Below are 14,139 nucleotides of genomic sequence, written 5' to 3'. Positions count from 1 at the left end.
CTCATCAATCTCAGCTCTACGTTAACTTTCACGTTAGTGATCTTAACGTGACCACTAATGTGGGCAATGCTAGTTGATCCAACGTTAGTGACAAAGGTGAGTGTCACTAACGTTGGCATTGTTCTTCTCTTCCATGTTAGAGTTCACGTTAACTAAGTTAACGTGACTCTTAACGTGGCTCATTGCCAAATCTTGGAACGTTAGTGGTCACATTTACCACTAACGTTGGAGCTTTCTTTTATCTCCACATTAACTAGCACGTTAACTTAGTTAACGTGGCAATTAACGTGGGCTTATGATGGCTTCGCGGGAATTATTGGTGATCACTTTTCTCCTTAACGTTGCAAGCTATTTACCATTCCACGTTAGTGGTCACGTTAACTAGATTAATGTGAGTACTAACGTGGTTCTTCCTTGCTTCCTTTGTCCTGAAATCAAGCAAATAAAGTGCATCAAAGCTCTAACCAAAATCATGAGATTATGCATCATCAATTTATCATTCAATTCTAGCAAATCTTCATGAAATCATGTGAAATTCACAATAGTTGCTTGAATCAAGGTGTAAGTGTATTTTCATCCAAAACTTGCCTTATTCACTAAGAAAATGCATGAAACTACCTTAAAACAGTAAAGAAAAGGTCAGTGAAACAGGCATAGATGCCCTGGCATCAATGGTCTGTATATAACTAGCCGTGGCTAGATCATTACACTATTATATCCTGCTATTTTGTTATCTTATATCTATACCTTGTACTTTAAGTTAGAAGCTTCGTTAGTACGTTTTGAGCTTTTTAAATCCTATTTTTAAGCTATATCCTTCATCGAACTCCTTGAATATATTAATTCTTTATATATTATATTTATAAGCTTTAGACTTGTCGTAACCTCTGATTAACCTTTGCTTTACAATGTGAGGTAAATCTTAGGGTAATTAGGGTGTTACATTTAGTGGTATCAGAGCGGTTTATCCTTGTGAGCCTGAGGGATGGACCAATTGTGCTTCATTGAATAATCTGCATGTCTTTTTCTTTGATGCTATTAGGTTATCTACTTGATATTGCATAGCATGCTTGTTCGTGAGTGCCTGTTTAGATAATTGAAACACTAGGCCTTTGATATTGAGACTGATCACCTTGATATCGATTGTTTGGTGTAGACAGAAACCCTAATGGCCACTTGCAGACGAGGTTGTACGCGTTCATGAGTCAAGAGTAGGAATGCGCAACCGGCCAATAACCATGCCGAGTTCATGACGGCAATGGCGAATCTTGCAAACACCATGGAGGCTAATGCTGCTGCGACTCTGCAAGCTGTGCAGAGGTTAGGCCAACCGGCTAGAAATGGAAACGGGAAGGGCGAAGGAAACGTGAATGATAATGTTGAAGGGAATGGAGATAACATGGGAGGTGCTCTGATGACCTTCGCGACTTGTCTCAAGGTTCATCTTCCAAGTTTCCGAGGTTCAACCAATCCTACGGAAGCGAATAACTAGTTCTAGGCCATGGAGCACATGCTGCAAGCACAGCATGTCCTGAACAACTAGTACGTGGAGTTTGCTGCGTATCAGCTTCTAGGATAGGCCCAGCGTTGGTGGCAAGCAGAATGCCACTTGCTCTAGCTTCAGAATGCCAATATCGCTTGGGATGTATTCCGAACGGCCTTATACAAGAAGTATTTTCCTGAGTCTGCAAGGAAAGCAAAATGAGATGGAACTTATGCAGCTGAAGCAAGGTTCCTTATCTGTGGCGGACTGCACTAGCCGATTTGAGGAGCTTTGTAGGTTTTCTAGGGTGTGTCAGGGTGCCCCGGAGACCTACAAAATCTGGAAATGTATCAAGTATCAGAGAGGCTTGAAGGATAGCATCATGACTGTTGTGGCTCCTATGGAGATTCGTACCTTCTCCGATCTTGTGAACAAGGCAAAAGTGGTTGAGGGATATGCAAAGACGGTAGCCTTGTCAAGGGACACTTATTGGGGAAACATTAATCGAGGACGTGGTGATGATCTGGGATCAAGGGGATAGAACTTTAAGGGAAATAGACACGTTCCTAAGCATTTTCGAGGTGAAGGAAATTTCAGAAGAAACAACAATACTCAGAAGAAACAACCTTGCTAAGGATTGCCATCGAGGGAGGAACCGAGATGTGGGTAGGAGTCAACAACCAAGCTGAGATTTCATTATAGAAGCAGGAGTGGTGACGGAATCGGATTTGCTGATAAGAGGTAAGCGTATAAAGTTGTTGTGATATATTATTAGGACCGTGTCGGAAACGTTATCGGGCATGACTAGAACTCTTGTCGGCTCCCTGTCTGAGTGATGGGTGCAGTTCAGCACTAGTGGCAATGAAAGTACCAACTGACGTTTTTGCGGTTTTTAACCATGATTTTTGTGATTTCAAGGTTTAGAATGATTTTCAAATCTGGTTTGGAACTTTGGTTTAAATGGTTTGGTTTTAAAACTAAGTCAAAACTCTTAGTTGGACATTATGGTTTACAAAAAAGTGAGTTCCAGGGTTTTCTTAATTTGTGAATTTGGTTTGACATTTGACTTAACAAAAAGGGATTCAAATAGGAAAGTTATGATTTAAGGGTTTTAATGAATTTAAGAAAATCATCATTTATACTAATTTATTTATGAAGAAATAATTTTTGAATCTTTTGAAAAAGTTTTGACATCGTAAAATTTTAGATTGAACTTATTTTGAAGCTTTTGAAAAATATTACAAAAACGGTATTTGATTTAGAGGAAAAATTTATGTTCGAGGTAATGGAGTGAGTCGGACTCTTAGTGACAAATAATCAGAGTGACGCAGTGGAAGACGAGAGAGAACATCGACACGGTAGGATGCTTCGAGGAAGACATATCGCATTATTCAAATTTTTAAGGGCGAAAATTTTATTAGGAGGGGAGAATGTAAGAACCAGGATTTTTCACGTAAAACCGTTTTAATAAAATAATTTTAGTGCCGGGAGTAGATTCAAAATTTAGAAGTTTTAATTTGAAAATATAAAGGTGAAATTTAGTTTCAATGAATTTTACTATGTTGGAAAATGTATATATTTCAATAAATTTCTGTAAAAATTTGTATTGACACTTAAGCTGGCAGTACCGGCTCTAGTCTGTCCAGTGCCGCGTATTTTGGAAAATATGTGATGCCAAGGCATCTTAGGCTAGTTTCACTTTTTCTTTGTTTTTAGTAGGTTTTATGCACTTTCTTGCATTATAAGTAAGCAACTGGGTTAGAAATTCATATATGCTTAGATTCATCCAACCATGGTTAATTTGATACAATTTCATGAGAATAATGCTATAATTATTTGGATACTAAGAATGATGATAATTCTCATAACTTTAGCAAGGCTTTGATGCATGTGTTGGTTGATGACAGGTGAAGAAATGCAAGGAAGGAAGTTGAAGAATGGCCATGGAGAGGATGAAGAAGAAGCAACGTTGGTGGTCAAGTTGGACCACCAATGTTGCCCCAAACGTTGAGAGGGAGGCAGAGCAAGTTACTACATAAGTTACTGGTGCCCACGTTGGAGGGAACGTTGGCAAGCTAACGTTACACCCAACGTTGTGCTAAAATGTGCTTTCTGGAGATTTGGAAAATCTGTAGCAATGCGCACGCATGCTACAAGCGCACGCGTGGATTGGAAATTCTGACAATCCACACGCACGCAAAGCTGACGCGTACCCGTAGATGGGTAATGTTGGACCAACAACGCTACCTCAAACATTGGTGGCCAACGTGCGCGATCTTGATCTCGAAATCCTGAATTTGAAAAAGCGCAAAGACGCACACGTGTCTAAAGTGCATACGTGCAAGCTTAACGTTTGAATCCACGCGCACGCGCACATCACGTGCACGCGTGGATAGGCCAATGTTGGAAGAAACATTGCCAGTCCAATGTTGAGGCCAACGTTCTTCTAAAAGCTTTAAAAACTGGAATTGGGATATTTGCATCCACGCGCACGCGTAACTCACGCGTGGATGTGCATTTTGATCCCAATTGCACAGACGCGCAAGGCACGTGTTCGCATGGGTAGAAGAACGTTGGAACTCCAACGTTGAGTCAAACGCCAATGACAGCAAGCAGAACTGAATTTTTAAGAAGTCGTTTGATTCAACGTTGGCCATCAAATGTGGACTCCAACGTGAGCATGAGAACTTTGCAATCTCAAGCTGATCTCTTCTCAACAGTAAGGGAGCCCATTGGAGCAACTTCAATCCAATTCAATTAAGGACAAAAGCCCAATTCAGAGACTAAAGATCAATGGAAGAAAGTGTATAAATAGCTTAGAATTCAAGTCAGAGCGGAGTTTGAGTTTTTTCAAAGAGCTTTTACAGAGATCAATATTGAAACTCTGTCAATTTTTCTTTTCTCTATAATTTCAATTCTGTAATGTATCTTTCAATTGAATTTTCCCTTCTTAGAACTATGAACAACTAAACCCCTTTCATTGGGTTAGGGAGCTCTGTGTAATTCAATAGATCAATATTAGTTTCCATTCTTCTTCCTATTTCTTTTCTCTTGATTTTGCTAGAAAGCTTTTGGTCTTCATCCAATTAGATAGTTATCTTGGGAAAGAAGCTATTCATAATTGGATCTCTTTTGAACCTTGGAAGAGGAATGGGGAGATCATGCTAGAAATGATTTCTCACATTGGATTAGATTGGGGTTTGGATGGATATAGTGTCATGTAATCCTACCAACACTTTGATCTATGAATTTGTGTGGTATAATCAGTGACCATACTTCATCTCTTCCCATGAGCACTTAAATCAAGGAATTGGCAATTGTTCATGCTTAGAGAGATTAGATTGCCAAGGAATTGGGATCTAATCGCTTAAGATTGCCAAGGAGATCAATGAATGCATTGATTGAGGAAGAGATGAAAATGAACTTGATATGGAGAATTATCACATCTCCTGACCCCAATGAGCTTCCCATTCTCTGATCTACCCATTCTTTTTACACTCTATTCTTTAATTTCATGCTTAATCCCCATTTCCGTTTAATTACTTACAATTTAAGTTTTTGTTCTTTATATTCTGCAATTTAATTTCTGTTCATTTAATTTCTTGCCATTTAAGTTTCCTGCCAAATTACTTTCTGCAATCACAATTTCAATTCTGATTTAGCTCAACTAGAACAATTCTCCAGTTAAAGTTGTTCAACCAACCAATTCCTATGGGATTCGACCTCACTCAATAGTGAGTTTTTACTTGACGACAAATCCGGTGCACTTGCCGGTGGAAAATTGTTGAGAGATAGTTTTTAGGACATTAATAAGATTTTAAAAAAATTGATTTATTGTTTTGGAAAGGCAAAAATATAATTTAGAATAAAAAACCGGGCACTAATCTTAATGGTTTTGGCCCAAAGTGGGTCAAATGAACCAAAACGCTAACGGGTCGGACCGGGCTCAAACCGGGCCCAAGGCCCAACATATATAAGTTCATTAAATGAGCTTTGAGCTCATTTTCCAGCCCAAAGAGAGAGAGAGAGAGAGAGAGAGAGAGAGAGAGAGCCGCGGTTTGAAGAGAAGAGAGGAGAAGATGTGATGTCATTATTCACCTCCACCTTCTGGAAGCCATAACTTGAGCTACGGACCTCCGATTGATGAGACATTTGCGGCCACGCAAAGCTCTTGACGAGCTCTTCCTTTCTATCTAAGAAAATCTGGTAAGAACTTGAAATTCACTCCCTAGTTTCATGCCCTAATTTCTGTATTTTTGGGAGTTTGGATCGATTTTGAGTAGATTTTATGGTTTTAGTTGTTTAGGTGATCTCTAATAGCGGGTAATTGTTGGATTTTACTCCTAATCTTATTGGGTAAGGTAAGTCCCTTCAAACTCTTGTGGTTTGATGTTTTAATTTGCCATAGTGTTGATTCTTGGTATGATATATGTGTATGGTTTGATAGTTGGTGAACCTTGGAGGTGGTGTTGGTGCTTGAGGCTTGTTGATCTTATTGGAATCAAACTTTTGGTGTTTTGCGCATATTGGAAATCAGCCAAGGTATGGTTTTGGTTTTCTTTATGTAGTATGTAATGTTTCTGGACACTTAGGCTAGTTGTCCCTAAGATAGGATTGAATGTGGTTAATGTATGAATAATTATAAGTGAACTGATGTATATTGTTGGTTGTATTGGATTATTATGGTTGACGATGATTGTTGGAAATTATTGGTATTGATGAGTATTTATGGTTATTAGTTATATTGATAAATAATGAGGATTATGAGAATTTAAGGTAATAAGTTAATATAAAATATTTGTGGTGGTTTGGAGTAAAAGGGTATTATGATTGATGATGATGATGATGAGGGTTGAATGAGTTGTATGTGGAAAGGTATGATTTTGATGATAATATAATGAATGTTGGAGTAAGTATGATGGATAATGATTATGAGTATTGATGATGATGAATTGATGATACCGTGTTTATTTGGAGGGAAGTTTGGAAATATGCAATGTTGATGATTGATAGAATGGTGAGTGGTAATTTTGATGTTAATGAGGTCCATGGAAATTGAGAAATGTGAATTTGGTTGGATTTAGAATTGTTGAATGGTTTGGAGGGTTGTGTGATGGAGAAAACGGTTGAAGAAGTGTTTGTATGAATTTTGGGTTGTATTGGTATGGTTGAAATGTGATTGTTTGGGTTTGAAATGAGAGTTTTGGTAAAAGTAAGTTTTTAAGGTTTTTGGTAAAAACAGATTTTTCGTAAAAACAGATTTTTGGTGAAATTTGACACATCATAACTTGAGCCTCGGTTTTCAAAATTTGTTGAAATTTATTTGTAATTAAAGTATATCAAAAACTCTTCAAATTGATATAAATTTTGTAAGATTTGGATTTTTGTAGAGGAAGTTATGATCATTCAAACTTTGGTGTTAAATCCTGTTTAGAACGCTACCACAGCTTGTGCACGCACATCACCAGTGGGGTTTTACAACCTGTGCGCACGCACGCGTTGGGAAGGTTAGTCTGCTGAGGGCGCTGGCACACCTTGTACGAGCGAACAGACTTGCAAAATTTTGTACTTGTGCGTACGCACACCTCCATGCATACGCACACATCTTAAAAATCACTTGGGAGTTCACGCCCACACCCCTGTGTGTACGCACATGCCCTGTTTTTCAAACTTAAACTTTGTTTTCAAATATTTCACCTTCCCAACAAGATTGTAAGCTTCTGTGACACCATTTTAAGACTCTTGGGCTTAATATTTGGGCATTAAAATATGGGGAAAAACTTAAGAGATTTAGTTTTATTTTGTTTTGAAAAACTAGAGAACGGTGATGTGTGGAAAATGATCCAACACAAAACTCATCGGTAAGTGTACCAGGTCGCATCAAGTAGTAATAACTCACATGAGTGAGGTCGATCCCACAGGGATTGAAGGATTGATCAATTTTAGTCAGGTGGTTGATTTAGTCAAGCAAACAAGAGATGATTTGAGTGAATTGTGTTTAACAGAAAGCTAACTTGCATGAAGATAATAAGGATAGGGGAAATTGACAATAATTTAAAGTGCAGAGGAATTTAAGAGTTGAATCTTAAAGTGCAAGTAATGTAAATGAGTGAAACTTAAATTGCAAGAAATGTAAATGGCTGATGCTTAAAGTGCAAGAAATGTAAATTGCTTGAAGATTAAAGGGATTTCGGGAGCTGGGATGCAAAATTAAAAAGGGAACTCAAAGTGCAATCAATTAGAGAAAATAAAATGAAGTAAGTTGCAGCAGATCTCAAACAGAAAAGTAACATTGCTTGAAGAAGCAAAATAGAAATGAAACTCAGCTTAATTGCAAAATGAAGTTGAAGATCTCAGGGGATCAAAGAGACTAGAAAACAAGTCAGATCTCAATTTCTTCCTTGATCCAACAGAGAACAATTTACAGAAGAAAAGAAAGATGAAAGTAGCAGATGAACTTCAGATCCAAATCTCAATTCACTGAATTATGCAAAAAATAAACAAAGAGAAATCTCAGATCAAGAATGAAACAGAATTCCTTCAATCTCAATCCACGATTCAAAACAAAGAGAAAGAGTGCAGAAGTAATAACAAAGAGGAAGAGAACTCAATTCTCGATCCCAATTTTCCAAATTCAAGTCCAAACTAAGTGAAAAATAAAATGAGCTAAAAGTAAAAGAACAAAAAAATGAAAAAGAGGTCCTCTCTAAATCAAACTAACTCGTATTTATAAACTTTCTATTTTTGATCTTCAGAATTTGGAGTGGGATTTTCAATTCTGTGAAGAAGTGGATCCAAATGGACTTGGTTCAATGGGCATGGACCAAGGTGTCTTTGATAAGCTCCCAAGGTAGTGTTTTTGGTGTAAAGCTCACTAAGTGAGCTTTGTGCTCAATTTTGAGCGATAGAATGTGTCCCAGCTTCGAACCTTGGGTGGGTGTTGTTGTTTCCCCCTTTTCCTTGGTGAAGCTTTGAAAAAGCTCACTTAAGTAAGCTTTAAGCTCATGATGAGCGGATAATTTATACGCTTTTTGGCATTGTTTTTACAAAGTTTTTAATATGTTTTAGTTACTTTTTGGTTTATTTTTATTACTTTTTATGCAAAAATCATATTTCTAGACTTTACTATGAGTTTGTGTGTTTTTCTATAATTTCAGGTATTTTCTGGCTGAAATTGAGGGACCTGAGCAAAAATCTGATTCAAAGGCGGAGAAAGGACTGAAGATGTTGTTGGATTCTGACCTCCCTGCACTCGAAGTGGATTTTCTGAAGCTACAGAAGCCCAATTGGCGGTCTCTCAATTGCGTTAGAAAGTAGACATCTTGGGCTTTCCAGCAATGCATAATAGTCCATACTTTGCTCGAGATTTGATGGCCCAAACTGGCGTCCAAACACCCACCAGATACCCTTTTCTGGCATAAAACGCCAGAACTGGCACCAAAGCTGGAGTTAAACGCCCAAACCGGCACTAAAACTGGCGTTTAAACTCCAAGAAGAGCCTATGCATGTGAAAGCTTCAATGCTCAGCCCAAACACACACCAAGTAGGCCCCGGAAGTGGATTTATGCACTTTCTGCACTTAGTTACACATTTTCTATAACCCTAGTTTACTAGTTTAGTATAAATAGCACTTTTTACTATTGTATTCATATCTTTGGATCATCTTTGGACCATTCTCTGATCCTTAGATCAGGTCTCTAAACCATATTTCAATTGTATTTTGCCATTTGGGAGGCTGGCCATTCGGCCATGCCTAGACCTTGTTCTTATGTATTTTCCAACGGTGGAGTTTCTACACCTCACAGATTAAGGTGAAAAGCTCTGCTGTTCCTCGAGTATTAATGCATGTATTATTGTTTTTCTATTCAATTCACGGCTACTTCTCCTCCAAGATATACTCTTGTACTTAATTCAGTTAAGTCAGAATGAAGGGGTGACCTGTGACAATCACCCAATCTTCGTTACTCGCTTAGCCAAGATCCGCATGCCTGGCAACCACAAAGCGGTCTACATGATGTTCAACGTAGTCATTGGACGTCAGCTGGAGTATACTCTCTTTGGTCTCTGACTCACGGATCTGAATCACCTCTCCTGACAACAAAGCATTCGAATTCGTGACGTTAGAACCTTCGTGGTATAAGCTAGAATCAATTGGCAGCATTCTTGAGATCCGAAAAGTCTAAACCTTGTCTGTGGTATTCCGAGTAGGATCTGGAATGGGATGATTGTGACGAGCTTCAAACTCGTGACTATGGGGCGCAGTGATAGTGTGCAAAAGGATCAATGGATCTTATTCCGACACGATCGAGAACCGACAGCTGATTAGCCATGCGGGAAACCATAGTGGATATGTTTTCACTGAGAGGACGGATGGTAGCCATTGACAACGGTGGTCCACCAACATACAGCTTGCCATGGAAGGGAGTACGCATGATTGGATGAGGACAATAGGAAAGCAGAAGTTCAGAGGCAACAACGCATCTCCAAACGCTTATCTGAAATTCTCACCAAGGAACTATACAAGTAACTTTATCTTATTTTATGTTCTACTTATCTTTTAATTATCAAATCCTTATAACCATTTGAATCCGCCTGACTGAGATTTACAAAATGACCATAGCTTGCTTCAAGTCGACAATCTCCGTGGGATCGACCCTTACTCACGTAAGGTATTACTTGGACGACCCAGTGCACTTGCTGGTCAACTGCGCGGAGTTGTGAAAAGTATGAATCACAATTTCACGTACCAAGTTTTTGGCGCTGTTGCCGGGGATTGTTTGAGTTTGGACAACTGACGGTTCATCTTGTTGCTTAGATTAGGTAATTTTATTTTATGTTTAAGCTTTTTATTTTTATTTTCGAAAAAATACAAAAAAATTTAATAAAATCATAAAACCAAAAATATTTTGTGTTTCTTGTTTGAGTCTAGTGTCAAATTCTAAGTTTGGTGTCAATTGCATGTTTCTATTTTTCTAGCAATTTTCGAAAATTCATCATGTGTTATTTCTTAATCTTCAAATTGTTCTTGATGATTTTCCTTGTTTAATCTGTAAATTTTCTTGTGTTGTGTCTTTTCTTGTTTTTCATATGCATTTTCGAATTTTTAGAGTCAAAAGTTTAAAAATTTCTAAATTTGGTGTCTTGCATGTGTGTCTTTTCTTAAAATATTTTCAAAAATAAGTTCTTGATGTTCATCATGATCTTCAAAGTGTTCTTGGTGTTCATCTTGGCATTCAAAGTGTTCTTGCATGCATTATGTGTTTTGATCTTAAATTTTCATGTCTTAAGTCATTTTGTTGTTTTTCTCTTTCTTCATTAAAATTCAAAAATAAAAAATATCTTTTCCTTTAATTGCTCATCAATTTCAAAATTTTGGGTTGACTTAGTCAAAAATTTTTAAAATTTAGTTGTTTCTTTTTAGTCAAGTCAAAATTTCAATTTAAAAAGTTTTATCTTATCAAATCTTTTTCATTTTTCTTTTTAATATTTTCAAAAATTTTAAAAAATTGATTTTCAAAATCTTTTTCTTAATTTTATTTCATATTTTCGATTACTTTACTAACAATTAATATTTTGATTCAAAAAAATTTAAAGTTTGTTACTTTCTTGTTAAGAAAGGATCAATCTTTAAATTCTAGAATTATATCTTTTAGTTTCTTGTTAGTCAAGTCATCAACTTTAATTTTAAAAATCAAATCTTTTTAATTTCCTTTTCAAATCTTTTTCAAAATAAATTTCAATCATATCTTTTTAAAATTTTAATTTCAAAATCTTTTTCTGATTTCTTATCTTTTCAAAAATTTGATTTTCAAACCTTTTTCAATTAATTATTTGTTTGTTTTGTTTTGATTTTAAAAGTTTACTATTTCTTATTTTTCAAAATCACCTAACTACTTTTCTCTCTCTCTACTTTTCAAAAATTAACTAACCACTTTTTCAAAATTCTTTTTAATTAACTAAGTGTTTTAAATTCTAATTTTTATTTTATTTCTTTTAATATTTTCGAATTCTAACTTACAATTAAAATAAAAACAAAAATATTTTTCTTTTCTTTTAATTAATATTCGAATTTTCCTCTCTCTCTTTCTATTTATTTTATTTATTTACTAACACTTCTCTTCTCAAAATTCGAACCCTCTCTCCCTCTCTGTGTTCGGATTCTATTTATTTTCTCTCTATCTCATTCTTCTATTATTCTCTTCTTCTACTCACATAAAGGAATCTCTATACTGTGACATAGAGGATTCTTCTTCTTTTCTGTTCTTTTCTTTTTCATATGAATAAGAACAAGGATAAGGATATTCTTCTTGAAGCCGATCCTGAACCTGAAAGGACTCTACAGAGGAAGCTAAGAGAAGCTAAAGCACAACACTCCGGAGAGGACCTGACAGAAATTTTTGAAAAAGAAGAAGACATGGCAGCCGAAATCAACAATGTCAAAGATGCAAGGAAGATGCTTGGTGACTATGCTGCACCAACTTCCAACTTCTATGGAAGAAACATCTCAATTCCTGCCATTGGAGCAAACAACTTTGAGCTTAAGCCTTAATTAATTTCTCTAATGCAGTAGAACTACAAGTTTCATGGACTTCCATCAGAAGATCCTCATCAGTTTTTATCTAAATTCTTCCAGATCTGTGATACTGTTAAGACCAATGTGGTTGATCCCGAGGTTTACAGACTTATGCTTTTCCCCTTTGCTGTGATAGACAGAGCTAGGACATGGTTGGACTCACAACCTAGAGAAAGCCTGAACTCTTGGGACAAGCTGGTTAATACTTTCTTGACCAAATTCTTTCCACCTCAAAAGATGAGTAAGCTCAGAGTGGATGTCCAAACCTTCAGACAGAAGGAAGGTGAATCCCTCTATGAAGCTTGGAAAAGATACAAGCAATTAACCAATAGGTGTCCTTCTGACATATTTCCAGAATAGAGCATCATATGTATATTCTATGATGGTCTGTCTAAGTTATCTAAGATGTCATTGGACCACTCTGCTACTGGATCTCTTCATCTGAAAATGCCTGCAGAAGCCCAGGAACTCATTGAGATGGTTGCAAATAACCAGTTCATGTACACTTCTGAGAGAAATCTTGTGAATAATGGGGTGACTCAGAAGAAAGGAGTTCTTGAGATTGATACCCTGAATGCCATATTGGCTCAAAACAAAATATTCACTCAGCAAGTTAATATGATTTCTCAGAGTCTGACTGGATTGCAAGCTAAAGACGCCTCCTCTGAAGGAGAAGCTTATGACCTTGGAATCCTGCAATGGAAGAGGTGAATTACATGGAAGAATCCTATGGAAACACCTATAATCCTTCATGGAGAAATCACCCAAATTTCTCATGGAAGGATCAACAGAAGCCTCAACAAGGCTTCAATAACAATAATGGTGGGAGAAACAGGTTTGCCAATAGCAAGCCTTTTCCATCATCTTCTCAGTAATAGATAGAGAATTATGAGCAGAGCCTCTCTGGCTTAGCAAATATAGTCTCTGATCTATCTAACACCACCCTCAGTTTCATGACTGAGGCATGGTCCTCCATAAGAAATTTAGAGGCACAAGTGGGTCAGCTAAGCAAAAGTGTTACTGAAACTCCTCCAAGTACTCTTCCAAGCAATACAGAAGAGAATCCAAAAAGAGAGTGCAAGGCCATTAATACCACCAAAATGGCCGAACCTATAGAAGAGGAAGAGGACGTGATTCCCAGTAAGGAAGACTTCATGGGACGTCCACTGGACAACAAGGAATCCCCTATTGAGGAACCACAGGAATCTGAGGCTCATCTAGAGACCATAGAGATTCCACTAAACTTACTATTTCCATTCACGAGCTCTGATGAGTATTCTTCCTCTAAAGAGGATGAAAATGTTGCTGAAGAGCAAGTTGCTCAGTATCTAGGAGCAATATGAAGCTGAATGCCAAATTATATGGTAATGAGACTTGGGAGGATGAACCTCCACTGCTCATCAATGAACTAAATGCATTGGTTTAGCTGAAGTTACCTCAGAAGAAAGAGGATCCTGGAAGGTTCTTAATACCTTGCACCATAGGCACCATGACCTTTGAAAAGGCTCGGTGTGACCTGGGGTCAAGTATCAACCACATGCCACTCTCTGTAATGGTGAAACTAGGGATCTTTAAGGTACAAGCTGCAAGAATCTCACTAGAGATGGCAGACAAATTAAAGAAACAGACTTATGGACTTGTAGAGGACGTCTTGGTAAATATTGAAGGCCTTTACATCTCTGTTGACTTCATAATCCTAGATACTGGGAAGGATGAGGATGAATCCATCATCCTTGGAAGACCCTTCCTAGCCATAGCAAGGGTTGTGATTGATGTAGACAGAGGAGAGTTAGTCCTTCAAGTGAATGAGGACTACCTTGTGTTTAAGGCTCAAGGATCTTCTTCTGTAAACATGGAGAAGAAGCATGAAAAGCTTCATCCAATTCTCTCCATGCAGAGTCAAGTAAAGCCCCCACATTCAAACTCTAAGTTTGGTGTTGGGAGGCCACAATCATGCTCTGAGCACCTGTAAAGCTCTGTAAGAGCTCACTGTCAAGCTATTTACATTAAAGAAGCGCTTATTGGGAGACAACCCAATTTTATTTATCTATATTAATTACTCTTTCATTTTATTTTCCATTGT

The 14,139-nt window shown here is 37.3% G+C and overlaps 1 non-coding gene across 1 annotated transcript; it reads right to left on the bottom strand.

Moving 5' to 3' along the window:
* Nucleotides 1–12,299: 12,299 nt before the first annotated feature.
* On the bottom strand, nucleotides 12,300–12,403 carry LOC127742108 (small nucleolar RNA R71). Its single transcript, XR_008003295.1, has one exon. It is a non-coding gene; the product is annotated as a small nucleolar RNA R71 (small nucleolar RNA).
* Nucleotides 12,404–14,139: the final 1,736 nt, after the last annotated feature.

This window comes from Arachis duranensis, chromosome 9 (genome assembly GCF_000817695.3).
Source record: "Arachis duranensis cultivar V14167 chromosome 9, aradu.V14167.gnm2.J7QH, whole genome shotgun sequence".
Taxonomy (NCBI): domain Eukaryota; kingdom Viridiplantae; phylum Streptophyta; class Magnoliopsida; order Fabales; family Fabaceae; genus Arachis; species Arachis duranensis.
Note: the sequence above shows the minus strand (reverse complement) of the source record. Positions and strands in the feature narration are given on the sequence as shown.